Source organism: Helianthus annuus, chromosome 4 (genome assembly GCF_002127325.2).
Source record: "Helianthus annuus cultivar XRQ/B chromosome 4, HanXRQr2.0-SUNRISE, whole genome shotgun sequence".
In the NCBI taxonomy this organism is placed as follows: Eukaryota; Viridiplantae; Streptophyta; class Magnoliopsida; order Asterales; family Asteraceae; genus Helianthus; species Helianthus annuus.
Genome location: NC_035436.2, coordinates 159641361 through 159659178, shown reverse-complemented (window position 1 = coordinate 159659178; position 17818 = coordinate 159641361). Strand labels below are relative to the sequence as shown.

Sequence of the window (17818 nt, the reverse complement as noted above, 5' to 3'; positions counted from 1 at the left end):
GATTTTTGACAAACCACAAGGACGAAAACAGTAATTAACTCTTAGGAAAACGTTTGACGAGGACTATTTGTGGATCATTCTACGGCATTGCTCGAAATGGACCAAGTTAATTAGCGTAGATGAAATGGCCGAGTCGGGGTCAAAGCGTACAAAAACTAATTCATCCGGGGCATGCGTCTCCTCTAGTAGCTCGGATGCTCATGTAGGGATTGATCTAAACACCGACGAGTATGAAGAGGCAGAAGAGGGACCATGTCATCTAGCTGGAAGGGACCGGGGAAAAAAATAATATCAGAAGCCGATAATGAATTTTGTGCTGAGATTCGGGAAATCTCAAGTAGTATCGAGACGAGGCGCTAGCGAAAAAAGAGAAACAGAGGTTGAGGAATTTGGACTTTCTTACGAAGGACTTCAACAACCTATCACCTACTCGCCAGACGATACTTGAAAAGGAGAAGGAGCGTATCGCAAAGGAGCTAGAGAAACATCAAAGCACAACGGACTAGATTTTTTTTATCGGTGCTCTTTTAAAAAAAATGTTTTATGTTTTCTTTATTTAGTTGTATGTTCTATGTTTTATTTTATAAAATTTATGTTTTTAGTTTATATTTATTATTTGCATTTGTTTAAAAGTAAAAAATACTCGCTCAAGCCACTGCTCATCTGGACCACAATAGGGTCATGAAGCTTCAGCAGTGGCTTTATCCACGAGTCAACGCCAAGTTGAGCAATAGTATAGGATAAATCCGGGTGCTCACTTTGGCTAACTTTAGCCACAACGGTGTCTAATCTTGCTACAGGACTCATTAAACACACACACGCGCACACACACTATGGTTTATCTCTTTTACTTCTTCCGAAATCAATATCCCACCCCAATTTTTGCTTTTACCGCCACAGTCGTAGATCACAAGCTCACAACTCTTGATCTCTAGAAATCCTAGCGACTCGAGAGAACGCCCATATCTAATTGTGCGTTGTTTGCAAGTAACCCATGAGATAGGTTCAAAACCCCGCTACATAGTAAAACCCCAGTGAACAAATGATCATCCAACCTAATCCACAACCGAGTAGAGAAGATTGGGAAGTTTAGAAATTATTGTGCAAATGGGCATCGTTGAAGACATGAAGTGTAGACAAAGACCAATGGTCTTCAATCGGTTTCATGAGCTACAACAATGATTTTTCTCGTTATGTGATAAATGTGTACTTAAAATTATGGGTAGTGGTAAATGTAAATAAAATTTACTCACTTGAAAGAATAAGTTCGGTTGTATTAAGTGCGAACAATGTTTTTAGAATATTTATAACTCTACGAATCTGTGAATATATCAAATATATCAAACGAAATTATTTGTTGTAGCAAGTAGCAACATTGCCGCTAAGTCTGACAACGGTTTAACTGTTCAAGCCATGCTAAAGGCCCAATTTTTTTAAGAGCTCACAACCTCACACGTGTTACGAGGCTCTAAAGTCCAGAGTCCAGACCCGTATACTGGCCCAGCTCCGTCTCTTCCCCCCTTTTAGCCCATCAAGGTTTTTTCCTCTTTTTCCTTTTAAGTTAATTACATAGTTAGTCCCTGCGTTTTGCACAAAATAACATACTTAGGTATTAATAGTTTAAAATCACCTTCTTGTATTAATTTTTCATTTTGTAACGTTTGGTGATATTAACTTCTAGGGTATTAACATAGTTAGTCCATGTGGTTTGCACAAAATGACATACTTAGGTACTAATAAAATGTGATTTTAAACCTACAAATAACGTTAATACCCCCAAACGTTACAAAATGAAAAGTTAATACTCTAGAATGTGATTTTAAACTATGACTACCTAAGTATGTTACTTTGTGGCTTGTACAAACCACAAAGACTAACTATGGGGGTGTTTGTTTTTTGTCAAAAGCACTTCAGAACCTCTTATGTCTGCCCCACGCAGACCACGCGTAGACGTTTAAGTCTGCAGTGTGTTTGTTTTCCTGAAGTGCTTTTGTTAAAAAAAAGTCTTCAACACCACTTCCTCATACAGATGTGGACTAGTGTCTTCAAGGGTCTTCTACCCTCTTCTTCTCTACTCTTTCAAAACAAATCTAATAACCCTAGCATTCAGCCGACGACACATCGATCTCCACATCCATCCAGCTGACACATCGATCTCCACCTCCATCGCCGTCGAAAACTCATCTCCATCGATCTCCATCTTCATCTCCGTCGAAGCCCTCAACTCCATCGATCTCCATCTTCATCTCCGACGAAGCCCTCACCTCCATCAATCCCATCTTCATCTCTGACGAAACCCTCATCTCCATCGATCTCCATCTTCATCTCCGACGAAGCCCTCATCTCCACCTTCAGGTACGTGACGAGATCCAATGGCATTATCAGATTGTGCATAAAATTAGTGATTTTTAATCATTGGTTTGATGTTATTCACTCTGTTTGATACTATACTCTCTTATTTGATTCGTTGTTGATATCCCTTGTGATGATTGATGTCTTTTTCAGTAGGTGGTATTTTATTATGATATACAGGTAATGTTAAGAGTTGTTAGATTACTCTAGTGTGATCTGATTCATGGCTTTGATATGGTGTGAAATATAAAAGATAAACTTTGTTTTTATAATATGATTTGTGCTATTAGAGAGGAATATAAAGGATAAACTTTGTAGATCTTGATATTTACTCACAAAATCAAGATTATAACAATCTCATGTATCTGCATTGCGGATTATAACAAGCAGTGTTATTTATTCAGCATTGTTATGATGTGTACTTTATCTTCTCCACCCAAACTGTCCCTGCTTCTCTCATGCTTGTTGCTCACATCTATATGCTCTGATCTTTCTTTGAAAGATGAGTTACAATTTGGTTTATCACAAATGATAATAGCCACCGAGTTCAGTTGTTATTCTTTTGATAATAACGATTTCATTTACTGCATGTGTTAGGACAATGTTGTTATCACTTACCACATGCTGAAGTGAGCCTTCTAACTCATTATGTAGCCTAATACATGGAATAATTGACCTGCATATGTCACTGCCCTATACATTCAGTAGCTTTGAAAACTGTTAATTGTGATCAAGAATATAACATGCTTGAACATAGTCCTATCTTTAAAATACAATCAGTAGCTTGATGATGTTTTTTTGTGTCTGATTTCGCAGAGGCGGTGTAACCGATCCGGTTAAAAAGTTGCGGTCACATACCTGATACATATAATACCAGTATGAGCAGAAGAATGAGGGTGAAAACCAAAGAGGAGAATGTTTTTAGATAGGTTACACTTTACATTGACACACTAATGTTTGTACCTTCTATACTTTCAGTAGTAGAAATTGATACCAATTTACTTTTAGTAGTAGAAACTGATACCAATATTATGTTTCAGATGGAATACATTGACTATTCTATTATTTCTTGCATGTTTTTGGATGTATGTGATCATGTAACATATCTAGGAAATTCTTATCATCATCAACTGTTGGTATAGGTTACCTAGATTGTACCAAACAGTTGAGGTTGTTGCCCTCATATACTTGAAAAAATGAACAATTTATACTCGAGTAATAAACGAGTTTCCGAGTTGGCTCCAAAAACTTATGTGAATGTTTTGCGATGATAAAGTGGACATGCTGCGCGCAGTGCAAATTTGAAAGATCCTCGTCGTAACGGGATGGGGTAGATGAGAGTACAGAAAGTTGATAACGTTCTCGTTAAAAAAGAGGTCGATGCACGACATGACCATATCATCAACTGTGAGCCTTAGTATGAATTTCATTAGAGGTCAAAGCGACTAATATGTATCATCGTATTTCAACTGTTGGCGGATCTAGAAGAAAAGATGAGGGGTAGTGCAGGCTAATTTTTCTTTTTTATTCAAGAGTAGCCGATACAGACCAAGAAGAAAAAAAATACGCTAAAAAATTACTTCTCCTAGAAAGTTGAGGGTCAACCTACGTTAGATCCGCCCCTAAATTTTCAACATTGATTTTTTTTATATGCTTTTTTTTTCACACATTAGCATATAGAGATTTGTACAAGGTAAAATTTATCTTATATGAACTTTAAGTTTACGCTTAAAGGACTTAGTTACGAGATGAGATTGCTGAGCAGTTAATGCAAAGCATGGATTCAATGATTTAAAAAAATGTTATTATCATTTTATAAATATTATTTTAGTATTTATAACTATTATTTATGTTTGAATGTTAAAAACTCTTTTAAGTTAAATAAAATCAGTTTATTTATATTTCAGTTTATTTCAGCAGCTTGCAGAAGTTAAAAAACAAACAGTCTTCTTCTTGCAGACGGCAGAGGTTTGGTCCACCTCTTCAGCTACAGATGTCTGCAGATGTGGTCCGCAGACTGCAGACGTTTTACCTCTGAAAAAACAAACAACACCTATGTAATTAACTCTTTTTCTTTTTCTTTTTGTTTTCCTATTTTTTAATCAGAAAGTTATAATGGTTGTTTAGGAAATATCCCCATTTAAATACAGTATTAAAGTCAAAATGATTTTATAATACATTTTTTTCTTCTAAAAAACTAAAAAATAAAAGGTTACATTTAGATTTAAATAATTAAATTCATCTACCCTTATTTAGATATATAAACAAGTAAAGATAAACGTTTTAATTAATAATCTTATATGTCATATAGTTTCTTGTCAATATTTTGTTATAAAGTGTATAAGTTAGATTTGTTTAAATAATGGTCAATTGACCGTTGTCAAACGGTCGGATTCATCGAGAATAGCAAAATCTCGAGCGGGTAGTGGTGCTAGCTAGTTGAACCCGCGAGCCATACCCGCAAGGGTGGCGACGGTGTTCTGGCATGGCTTCGAACCTGGGGAACCCTACGCGTGGAGTGCCCCGGCCTGCCTAAAAACCAGATCTTCTAAAGAACACGATAATATCAAATCGAGTCATCTACCAATCACGCACCAAAGTCCTAGCCATCACCTGGCAATCCCCAAACAAACGCCCCATTGTTTCCGCTGCCATCGAACCAAAAGGACAAAGAACCAAGGGTATATCTAGCCCTCTATTTGGCAAGTTGGTTCTAGTCAGTAGTCGATCCAATAACACCCACCACCCAAGAATGTTTACTTGCCTACGAATGCACCATTTCCATCTAGTGGACCGGACTAAGAAAGTAATAGTGTTATATATGTTAAATATTATCATATAAAATGAGTGTTCACGAGCTTCTTCCCTATGTGAGGGTTTTCATGGGCGTAGCTTTGAAGGGGCCGGGAGGGGCGCCCGACCCCCCGAACTTTTCGCTCAGTAGTGTTATGTATGTACGTTTCGTATAGAATTTTTTAGATATATACGTTTTCGTCCCCCCGGTTTTATAATTTTTAAGGTATAATTTTAGGTCCGGTGACTTCCGACCCCCCGGTCGGAAATCTCAAGCTTCGCCACTGAGGGTTTTTCTCAGTTCGGAGGCGAGTGTATCCCGATGTGATGAATTTTGCCAGTAGCTTATTTGGAGAATTCGTTGGCCATTAAAAAAAAACGAATATCTACCTAACGTTGGAAAAGCAAACATCTTATTTCAGCAGTTGTTTTGTTGTGTCACATTTAGCAAACCAAACAATTGAAGTAACCTGTTCATAGTGAAATTACTGAAGGTTGATTTGAATTGACAAAAGAAAAATATAAATATGTCGTCTTGAATAGTATTTGACCTAAACGGTATTCTTTTTGTTTGTATTAAACGTTATATATATTGCTAAGTTTTAATAGACTTGCTACTTACAAATCGAGCAATCATCTCTTCGCAACTTGTATTGTGGCGAATAGAGTTTGACATTTTGTCACTAGATGATGTAAAATTGTGCCTATCATTGTCAACACAGTTAGGGAGCTTTTGGATATTCATGATCATATTGGTTTACGAGGCGAAACGAAAGAGATCTTCCACGGGATAGTGATGGTGACTTGTTGGAATGTTTGGCGGACCAGAAATGATGTTAAATTTTTGGATGGTCAGGCTAGGATAGAAGATATTTCTAGGTACATGTCGTGGATTGAATGGTGTAATTTTGTAATTATGTAATTGTGTAGTTTCTCTTTGAGCCTCCCCATTTCATGGGTTGATGGTTTTTAATAAAGTTTGGGTTTCAAAAAGACTAATGCTTACTAACGATAGCAGAAAGATTATGAGTTTCACTAGTATCTTTTTAAATTAGCCAATGTGACACAAAAAGTCATTTTTTGGGCTTTTAGTAACTAAACATTGATACACCACTTTTTATCTAGAATTTTGACCCGAGTAAATCAAGAATTATACCAGCAGACTTTTAGATTACAAATCTACAACAAAAAATAATTGGTTTATTACACAAACTTTAGGATCTTATTTTACTTTCTAGATCACTTCCTTTATATCATTATGAGATGATCCACTATGTTTTTCACAACACGACCACATATTGATGTTTGCATTTCCTTTAATAAGACAGAAACCTGCAACAAAGTGTTGTGTACATGTCAAGATTGTATGGTTCCTTTGTACATGGCGTAGCCACGACTTTCGACTTTATTTCTATGGCTAGCAAGTTATGTGATTTCTTTTGCTTTTTTCCAGTTGCTTTGTATAACTTTGCCTTTGTCTCCCACATTGATGTTCTTGTTACCGAGAAAAATAGGTTTTGTCAAATTGTGTGGCAATATGTTTCTCTAACGTGTCGCTAATACAATGGGTGTCACTTAGAATGATAAACATATCTAAGCGAAATGCGATACTTTTTCTTTCTTTTTAAGGTGTGATCTCGTCCCAACAGATTTAAGAATTTTCAACTAACCATCTACTATAGTTTAAAAGAACTTCAAAGTTTTTTTTATAGTGGAAGCTTTGGTTGGAGAAAAAGTTGTCTTAAATCTAACTCAATTGTTATCCACGATCCACTATACTATATCGGGCCTAGTCTTGGTAGTGACATGTCGATAACTTTACCAAACCATAGTTTTTGAGGTGCACGAAGACGACAAACTAGTAAACAAGAAGCGGTAGTAACTATGTTTTTTCGACAACATATTAGCCTAGTCCTTGTACTTGGAATTTGTAGAAGAGTGAGTGTAAACTCAAAAGTGATATAAAAGGGGAAATGGACTATATCACCCTAAACTATACAAAATTGGCTAATACCACGCCCAACTTTCAAATGGGCTCCCACCACCCCCAACTGGACACTTTGGTGTACCTGTCACCCTGTCGTTAAAAAATCACTAACTCAGTTAGGTTTTTAATCCTACGTGGCAAAAGAGTTGTGACCTGGCGTGCCCACATGGACTCACCCCTTACAACCCATTTATACATCTTCAAAGCCTCCAGTTGATCGAGGTCTGCAAATTCCAATAGCATCAATAATCTTTCTAACCTTCCTAAGCAAACTCATCATTCTAACTGAATCAACATGTAAATCAGGGCTCTCCAGTTGATCAAGGTCTGCAAATTCCAATAGCCCACTATCTTCCCTGTGGTAAATCAGCTGCCTACAACCACCCTCGAATCACCCTCAACCATAACCACCCTCCAACAGAATCCGGCAACAAAAGCTAAGAAGACAACGAAAACCCAACCCTTTCATGTTGATCAGTTCTGTTTTAGGCATAATGGAAACCATGAAAACATACCTGATCGCATCAGCACAGGCCAGCAGAGAATCCAGATGGAGACGCAGCAACAGTGTTTGACATGATTGTCAGCTTGATCTGGTTCCTCCTTAGGGTGCAATCTAATGATGGTGATGATAAGAAACCGACAAGGGAATCGGTTATGGAGAGGGAGGCGAGATTGATGTTATGTGTTATTAGGGTTTGTGAAATTGTCTAACCCTTTAACCTCCACATTATTCTCCTTATATATGTACCCAGGAGGAAACCCTAATTAGTTAATAAGGGTAATTAGGCCTATCAACAATTACCAACTAATTATTTAATAGGATTGTTATATATTTTGATCCATATAATGTAAATGATTATAATGGCTACTAGATTAAATATAACATAAAATATATTTAATCTTACATTCGCCCACTTAGCTGAGTAATCATTTACTATGAGTATTAGATAAGCCTGATCAGGAGTTAACACTCATTTTAGCCTTAAACAAGTACTATAGCAGAGAAATACAGCCGTTGAATCATTATGCGACTCAGGACCCCCATTAATCATACTATAGCCTTAATTTAAAACCTAATCGTCATGATCAAAATACGCATAAACCCTTTGTTTGATTTGTAACTTTATTTGTCTATATGCCATTATGTCGACTTGACATATTCTTAGAGACATACAAAATCAAACTGATGAGGAAAATTAACTAATACTTAGTCATTCATAGTACGATATGCAATTGCGCACGACCATTTATTAATACCCGTCTATGAGCTCTCTTAATAAGACTTATGGGTAATAGCCCTTCAGTTACAGGATCCTTAAGCATATCATGAATGTATCCGCTACAAAACTTAGTTTCCTCAATTCGTTCATAAACGAATAATTAATTGTGTATCGAAACTTAATGCAGCACCTCTTGAACTGTTACTGTTCAAGGAGTCATGGTAGCTGACTTTATCACACTAAGTCTTCAAAACATTAATTATACGAAGTTAATAAACTTATGAGTCCACTGATAAATTTCCAACAACATTTAGTGAATATATTATGTCGTTACAACTTAGGTTGTTGATAGCAGTGCATTATGACTCCTCCATGAGATAGGTTTTGTCTGCTGACATAAAGATATACCCGAAATTACATTTTGTCATCTTTGAATATCCCAAAGTTAAAGTAATCAACCGGTTTTTAGTTCTCAATTCTTCTTCTAATTGTAGCCTCTCGTTTCTTTTAAAGATATTGTAATACTCCATTAGATGCTTCACATTAATCTAGACAAATCTAGTGTGTTGCAATGTGAGTAATATCTAAACGAGTATAGACTTAAACTTACATAAGGCTTCCAATTAATGAAGCGTAAGGAAATAATCTCCTTTATCCTATTATCCTCTAAAGGAGAGCAGTATTATTTGTTACATATGTAAGGAACCATTTAATGTTAAACTTATGGACTGAAACTAATGTCCCATTGGGTCTATCTCGGTATGTTATGATATCTGTTACATAAGAGATCTCTCTGAGATCTATTATATCAAAGTTTGTATTAACAATGCTTTAACTTATGTAGCATATACTTGTCAAAAGAATATCATCTATATAGACAAGTTTATCTTAGTTGCTCCCACTCATTTTGAGGTAGGTACATTAATCCACTTGGTTGTCGATGAAAATAATTACGTTAAGATTTCATCACATTATGATGTTTGCATTAACCCATACACGGATTTTATTGGCTTACAAATAAAGTGTTCTTTAACATTCAGTTTAGAACTTTCAGGTTGTTTTATGAACATGTAAATGTGTCAGCCAGTTTGTTAAGGAAAATTCTTTTTAATGTTCATCTAATGTAGCTTTAAACCATTATAAGCTACTAGAACAGTGATGATCCTCAAAGAAATCTTTGATAATTTATCTCTTCCTAAGTATAACCTTTGACAATCAATCATGCTTATATTAGGATTTGGTTTAGTTATGAACACTCTTAGGTAATTCAATCAAATCCCAAACGTTATTTGAACACATAAAATCAGTTTTACTAGAAAACTGTTTTATTCCATTCAGAAGATTGATTGACACTAATGGCTTAATTCGAAGAGATAGGATCAGTAAACTTTTCCATAATCCATTTCAACTTTAGTTAGGGAGGTTATGTAATCATCAAAGTTAGTAGGTTTCTAAACCTAGATGACCTCCTGAGTTGATTATTGGGTTTGTTAGAAGTTTCAGTTTTATGGATTAGCTCTTGGTTAGGTTGCTATCATTTTCATTCTAAGTTTGAAAGAGTTGGTGCAGTATGGTGTACAAGAGGTGTAATCGGAGTTAAATTCGGAGTGAAATTTAATGACACTCTTCCCCCGCCTCTTGTATTCCTTGCAAGTCATGATAAGGACTTTGACTGCTCCCACAAGGAACTCAGCATGCTTAGGGTCAATATGTAACGACCAACAAATTCTAATAGAGAAACAAGTTAATGACGTTAGTCGTTGTGATTTCTCTTGTTGAGGATTATGTTAGTTTAGGTAAGAAATCTAAGTGTGCCCACAATTGAGCAACAATGAAACTTTTGTAAGAGTAGCATTAGATTTTAAGGAGACAAGCTTTGATGGAACAGTGTCGTGATGGAGCAGTGTCTTGTACAAGAGGTGTAAACTTAAGTAATATGAAGTTTTCACTGCCCCACCACTTGCAACTATTGCAAGATACTATTAAGACACTCAATGCTCCCACTGATCTTTAATATCTATAGAATGCTACAAAAGAAGTTTCAATGAGCTACGTGACGTGGGAACCTATCACATATACGTTAGACTTTATTTGATTTCCTTAATGTCCAGATGTCATACGAAACTTTAGGGACATATCTAATAGAAATCTTAGTAAGTACATATATGAATAGATTTCTACTAAGACCGTGAGCCATATGCGACAAAATTTAGATACAAGTTGATAGTCTCTTAAATGATAAATGAATTGTGTCTGAATATTCCATTTGGAATAAGTTCCACGAATGTCAATGAATGACTTATGATGGACCCATACTTATTCCTTAAGCCAAGTAATATTTAGGGCTATAACGTCATGATTTAAAATCACTTTGAATGAGATTAGATAAAAAAATCATCCTCATTAACCATGCCATGATTTTTCATGAATTTTGGTTATAATGGATGAAATTTATAAGTCTCATTTTCCTTTTGTCAAATTCTCATTTGCATGATAACAAACGTTGTGAAAATGTAAGGTATCATCTAGTTTCATCTTAGTAATGTTTCTATCCAGATATTTAGAACAAATAAAATGAGAGTTTAAGATAAGTGTGACTTTATGCTGACTATGCGAACCTCACAACCTTCATAACATTGCTTAATTATGATACTATATTCTGATTAATCTTCAGAATATATAAGGTATCGAAAGGCGTTGTTAGAAGACTGCTTATTATGGTTCTTATAGCCTTAACAATTAATTTTGTCACTAACTCTCATGTTAGTTATTTGTCAAATTATGGTAAAGAAACGTATGGAACTAGAGTCAACTAATCATGTGTTAATTGGAATATTAAAATTAGCAGACTTAAATATCATTAGGAAATGACTACCTAATTAACTTATCCAACTGTTCTTTGGATTAATGGATAGTCTCGTTGCTTATGCCTAGTCTAATGGCATAATCATGCAGTGAGATTTTCCCTTGAAGAACCTTAGAGGTAGAATTAGTACTTGTAATTTTGTCTATGGACCTTAAAACAATCCTCTTTTAAAGTTTAAGTGGTTGTAAGGTGAGTAACAACTTATTTTCCAGCTTTAAACATTTATTTCTTTGTACATATGTTGCTTATCAACACACTCATTATACTTTGGTACTTTTGAGTATTATAGTTGATTTATAAGGCATCAAATTGTACAAGTGAAAATCTTAGTATGTAATGTACTGGAAAAATGTACTTATTTCCATGCGTAAGCCCTTAACTTTATGGGTCATGGTATTGTACATTATTATGTATTCACATATACCACTTAGCTTTATAGTTTATAATTTTAAATGAAGGCATGCATCTTAGGAGCTCTTGTGATTATTCCACAATAATAGATTAGTCTTAGGAAAGACTTAATCTGGAATAACTTTAGTGATAACAATTATTTTAGAGAGATCTTGATTATCATAAGAGACATCATGTTCGATTTGTCCTATTAATCATGCTCTACTTTTCTTCTATAGTGCTTTATCAGAAAAGAGCAATAGGATTATTGTGTCTTAAGAGATAATCAAGGGTTTGATTTAAGAGCTAATTCTTATAGAAACTTTAAATAAAGCAAAACATTTTAGGTTTAGGAATTAGAGTGGATGAGATATAGATTTATGGAAGAAAATTATAGTGAGTAAAATTATGGGTACTAAGAATAAAGCAGACGAAATGATCATAAAAACTAATTAAGGATCATCAATGTAAGGATCATTATATGAAGAGGTTGTGATATGTCTATTACTAACATCAAAATAATAGACTATTTAAAGTTCTACTTAAACGAAGACAAATCAGCTTTGGCCAGAAGTGTAATCATTTAAGTATGTGTGCAAAGTGGTTGTAACAAATCAGCTTTGGCCAGAAATTGAGACAATCACTTTAGTTATGCACTTGTTAAGTATGCCATCTATGAAGGAATTAAATCAGCTTTGGCCAGATATTAAGACATTCATGTTTATGATGCACACTTAACATAGCTTTCGTAATACTTGAACGATAAGTAGATGTATCAAATCAGCTTTGGCCAGAAATGATACATCAGAAGCTCATTCAAGTAAAGCCATTTTGGTTTTGTAAAACATTATTTGATCCTTATTAATTAGCTAAGTAATTACAAAAACCAATCATTTAATAGCAAACCACCTGTTAGCGCGGATCGACTCAGCTAAATCTTAGTTCACATTAAACAACCTAAAATAATGAGGTTTCGAGTGAGATCTCGAGTCAGTTATGAGGTCTCAAGTCAGATCTCGAGTCAAGTCTCGACTCAGCTTATAACATTATGAGGTCTCGACTCATTAATGGTCTCGAGTCGCAACCTCAGTGTCTCGAGTCGTAATCATGGTCTCGACTGCTATGAATTATGAGATCTCGACTCTTTATGAGGTCTCGAGTCGCAACCATGGTCTCGAGTTGTGACTTTATGGTCTCGAGTCGCAACCTTATGGTCTCGAGTTATGACCTTATGGTCTCGAGTCGAGACCTTGTCTCGAGTTGTACAGATTTAAGCCCTTAGTCGAAACCTCAGTGGTCTCGAGTCGAGACCTTATGATCTCGAGTCGAAATCGTTGTCTCGAGTTGTAAACATTTGAGAACACTTATGAATTCGAGTCGAGTTCTTGTGGTCTCGAGTCGAGACCTTTGTCTCGGGTGGTTAAAACTTATCTCGAAACTTCTGTTACAGCTATTAATGTGAAAACATAACCGAAAATTCGAATTGTTAGGGATTTTGAGATATGGTTTCCTGTTTTAGTGATGATCTAATTTTATCATAATATTTCGAAAATTATAACTGTATATCTTTTAACAGTTTTCGAATGAACTTAACAGATTCAATTGGATCAAACAGGGAAATAACACTCAAAAATCCAAATTATATTCCAAAACATAAAGGAATTTCGAATTTTCCTAAGAAAACATGATGAACCCTAAAAAAAACATGATTCTGGAACCCGAAACCTGAATTTTAAGGCTTCTAAAACAGATTTCGGACATAAAATTAACCTATTCGATTTCGAGTCACATTATTAACCAATTCAGTTTATCGAAAAAGTGTTTTCGGTGACATTCAAAGAACTCGAAACCTACTGTTGAGGTTTATTGAGTTTTCAAACTCCGTTTTCCAGATTTCTATCCCAGAATAATGGATAAAAACAGAACTGATTTAATCAACATATGCTCTGATACCACATGTTGATCAGTTCTGTTTTAGGCATAATGGAAAACATGAAAACATACCTGATTGCATCAGCACAGGCCAGCAGAGAATCCAGATGGAGACGCAGCAACAGTGTTTGACATGATTGTCAGTTTGATCTGGTTCCTCCTTAGGGTGCAATCTAATGATGGTGATGATACGAAACCGACAAGGGAATCGGTTATGGAGAGGGAGGCGAGATTGATGTTATGTGTTATTAGGGTTTGTGAAATTGTCTAACCCTTTAACCTCCACATTATTCTCCTTATATATGCACCTAGGAGGAAACCCTAATTAGTTAATAAGGGTAATTAGGCCCATCAACAATTACCAACTAATTATTTAATAGGATTGTTATATATTTTGATCCATATAATGTAAATGATTATAATGGCTACTAGATTAAATATAACATAAAATATATTTAATCTTACATTTCAGCGTCTGTTCGCTAATCAAATCCGTCATCGCAAGAATCGACCCAGAAATCACCATAGCCCGGACCATTTCTTACCCCCAAAACCCACACAAATCCAATTTCAAGCTCAAACTCACGTATGCTCTAAACCCCTCTTCAAAAAATGTCGACTTTGATGAACTTTCAAAAAATCCAATTTCAAGCTCAAACTCCGCCACCATAGATGACACTTTTGAGTAAGTACAGAGTCAGAATCAGCCTCAAAGATGACATTTTTTGTGATCAAAATCAAAGTAAGCTCTTAGCCAGACCTGAGAAACACAACCTTTGACCTTATTTTCATCAGTTTTGAACTGGGTTTCGATGTAAGGTTCTTGCAATAGAAAAACAGTTGTTCCATACTTGGCTCTTGGGTCTTGTACGGACCGGAAAAGATTGATGATTTCTTGAAGCTTTTGGGGGAGTTCTTCAATGGGTTGGAGTGTGTTGTTGTTGGGGTTTGAAGATGATTAAGAAGTGGAGTTAATGGGAAATGATCTTGTGGGTATTGATTGGACTGTGGTGGGTTTAATGATTTGAAGATTTAGTGGGGAAAGTGGGAAAGAAGAGAGGGTTAGGGTTTTGAAAAGGGGTAAAGAATTGGGGAAGAACAAATGGAAAGAGGAAGAGAAAGACATGATTAGTTTGTTTTGAGTCCACGTAGGTTGTCCACCTTATCATCCCCATGACACGTAGGATTAAAAACCTAACTGAGTTAGTGATTTTTTAACGAAGGGGTGACAGTGACACCAAGTTGTCGAGTAGAGGGTGGTGGGAGCCAACTTGAAAGTTGGGTGTGGTATTGGCCAATTTTGCATAGTTTAGGGTGATACAGTCCATTTCCCCGATATGAAAACAAGAGTTAACTTTCTTTTTGCTCCCCGTGGTTTGGTCATTTTAACGGTTTTGCTCCAATAGTTTAAAAATAGCCATTTTCCTTCCTGATCTTTCGAGTTTATCGCTAGTTTGCTCTCTGGCTCTAACTCGGTTAAAACGTTCAATTAAAAGTAGGGGTGTTTCGGTAGTTTACTCTCTGGCTCTAACTCAATTAATACGTTTAGTTAAAAGTCGCGGTAGTCGTGGTCGACAGGTGGTAGTTGCAGGTGGTGGTGGATGGTTGTGGCCGGTAGAAAGAGTGGTTGGAAATATGGGGGATCAGAAAAGAATTACTTATATACGTGTAAATAAACAAGTTATAGGTTTATTTTGGATGGAGTTAGAGGCAGGGAACAAAATAACGATAAATTAGAAAAATCAGGGAGGAAAATGGCTATTTTTAAACTGTTGGGGCAAAACCGTTAAAATGACCAAATCATAGGGAGGAAAATGAAAGTTAACTCTAAAAACAAACTAGAGTGTTGCCAAAGGCAGCGCGTTGCGGCGGCGACGCCTTAGTTGTTTATAGTTGGTAGCACGTTATGTGATGTGTTAACCATATAAAAACACTTGTTTTGACGTATCCGATCTAACTTGGTGTAACCTATACAAGCATTGTGGTTACAGTTTACGATGATGACATTAACGTGTGGTTCCCGCAAGCGACATTACGCGGTTTTTACTTTGTTACACACGTTACGTCCGTGACATTAACGTTATTAGAGTTAGATAATAAAAAGAGTATGTCTTGGTCGTTGCGTTATAAAGTCATAAAAGTAATTTAGACAGCAATGTAAAGTCGTAAAAATAATATAGGCATTAACGTGGTTAGAAATATATAAAATATTATAATAATGTGACGCACGTTGCGGTGTAAAGTCGTAAAAGTAGTTTAAACAAAACTAGTGTCAAGTTATTAAGTAGAAAAGTTTGGAGTTAAAGAAGATGAGGTGTAGTGTAAAGTCGTAAAAATAGTTTAAACAAAATTAGTGTCAAGTTATTAAGTAGAAAAGTTTGAAGTTAAAGAAGATGATGTGTAATGTGAGAGTCTGGGGGCGTTTTGGTTCTATTGTGAAAGTTTGAGGGTGTTTTGGTCTGATGTTGGTTTGGGGGGGGGGGGCTTTAGTTGGTGGCAAAAGCCACGACTTTTTGTTTTAAGATAGAGTAAACTAGAATTGAGATCCGCCGTAATGCGGCGGGGATTCTTTAGTTATGACTAAGTCGATTTAGGACTCGCATTTTATGTTAAACCTGTCAAACGGGAAAAATAGACGATGTAAAAACATTCACCCACACACGCATGTTGCGTCATGTTAACTCGCAAAATTTAGAACGAAACGTAAAAAAATTAAACAAAAGACGCACGTTGCGATGTGTTAAGGCACAAAATTTAGAACCAAGCATAAAGCGAAAAATTTGTGGAAAATGAAAACTGTAAATGACCAAAGTTGAAAGTAAAAAAATTTGTGAGGATAGATTGCAAAAGATAAAAATTTTTGGGTTAAAAGTAAAAAAAACAAATAGTTTCAGGTTAAAAGTAATTTATGAAATACTTTTGGGTGAAAAGTAAAAAAATCAATTTTTTTTTTGAAACCCCCAAAGCCAAGGTTACGACAACCAGATGCATAACGATTTTTTCTTTGGAAAACCCCCAAAGCACACGCCGCGTTGCGACGCGGCGTAAAACGGTGTCAAATAGTACTAATGTCACACAACCGTTATTGACCACCAACACTGACTCGACCTAGGGTTTGCGTGTTGCGACGAACCTGTCAAACATGGAAAAATAGAGGTAAAAACGTTGAACACACATGTACGTTGCGTCGTATTAACTTGCAAAATTTGAAACAAAACATAAAAAAGTTGAACCACACTTGTACGTTGCGTCGTATTAACTCGAAAAATTAAGAACTATACGTAAAACGAAAATTTGCCAAAGATGAAAAGTATAAGTGACAAAAGTTGTGAAGTTAAATTGCAAATAATGAAAAGTTTTGGGTTAAAGTTAAAAAAACAAATTATGTAGGGTTAAAATTGCAAAAGGTAACAAAACATAAAAAAGTTGAACCACACTTGTACGTTGCGTCGTATTAACTCGAAAAATTAAGAACTATACGTAAAACGAAAATTTGCCGAAGATGAAAAGTATAAGTGACAAAAGTTGTGAAGTTAAATTGCAAATAATGAAAAGTTTTGGGTTAAAGTTAAAAAAACAAATTGTAGGGTTAAAATTGCAAAAGGTAAAAACTTTTAGGTTAAAAATAATGAAAAGTTTGGGTTAAAGTTAAAAAAACAAATTATGTAGGGTTAAAATTGTAAAAGTTAAAAACCTTTGGATTAAATTTAAAAAAGGAAGTTTTTTTTTGAAAAACTCACAAAGCACATGTTACAAGTTGGTATGCATAAAAAATTTGCTTATTTATATATGGGATAATGTTCATTATATTTATAAACATATAATGGTAAAATATATATACGTTATTTTGTAAAAAAAAGAAATACAAAATACTATAAAAGCAATTTTTATTGACTAATGTCGAAAGAAATGTAAAGTTTGATTTTTACCCAGAAAAAGTAATTTAATTTAATAGTTAAATACAACAAAAATAAGTTAAATAACTATCTTGTTGAACCAGTTTGTATAATAATAAGATACATTAACAAAAAGAAATGTATTTACCATAACGAGTAAATACCAAAGCGCTTCCGTCTTACCGGTATCTAAGGCCGGCTCATTGGGTATGCGACCGTATAGGACCAAAAATGTTTGGCAACTTTTGATTGGGTAAATATTGAACCACTAAGAGATCTGAATCATTAAGTGTTAAAGCAGTAAAATGTCTGCACCATTAAGAACCAGTATAATACTTAACCGTTTAGAGGCAAATGTCTGACCAACTCAGATTAGAGG

At 35.3% G+C, this 17818-nt stretch overlaps 2 long non-coding RNA genes across 2 annotated transcripts; one reads left to right on the top strand and one right to left on the bottom strand.

Annotated features, from left to right (window-relative positions):
* The first annotated feature begins 2026 nt into the window (after positions 1-2026).
* On the top strand, positions 2027-3417 carry LOC110937150. The gene is made up of 2 exons (XR_002590583.2): positions 2027-2355; positions 3169-3417. It is a non-coding gene; the product is annotated as an uncharacterized LOC110937150 (long non-coding RNA).
* A 3695-nt stretch (positions 3418-7112) lies between these two features.
* LOC118491105 lies at positions 7113-14142 on the bottom strand. The gene is made up of 2 exons (XR_004890378.1): positions 14009-14142; positions 7113-7594 (listed from the first exon to the last, which is right to left on the bottom strand). It is a non-coding gene; the product is annotated as an uncharacterized LOC118491105 (long non-coding RNA).
* Between the last annotated feature and the right edge of the window lie 3676 nt (positions 14143-17818).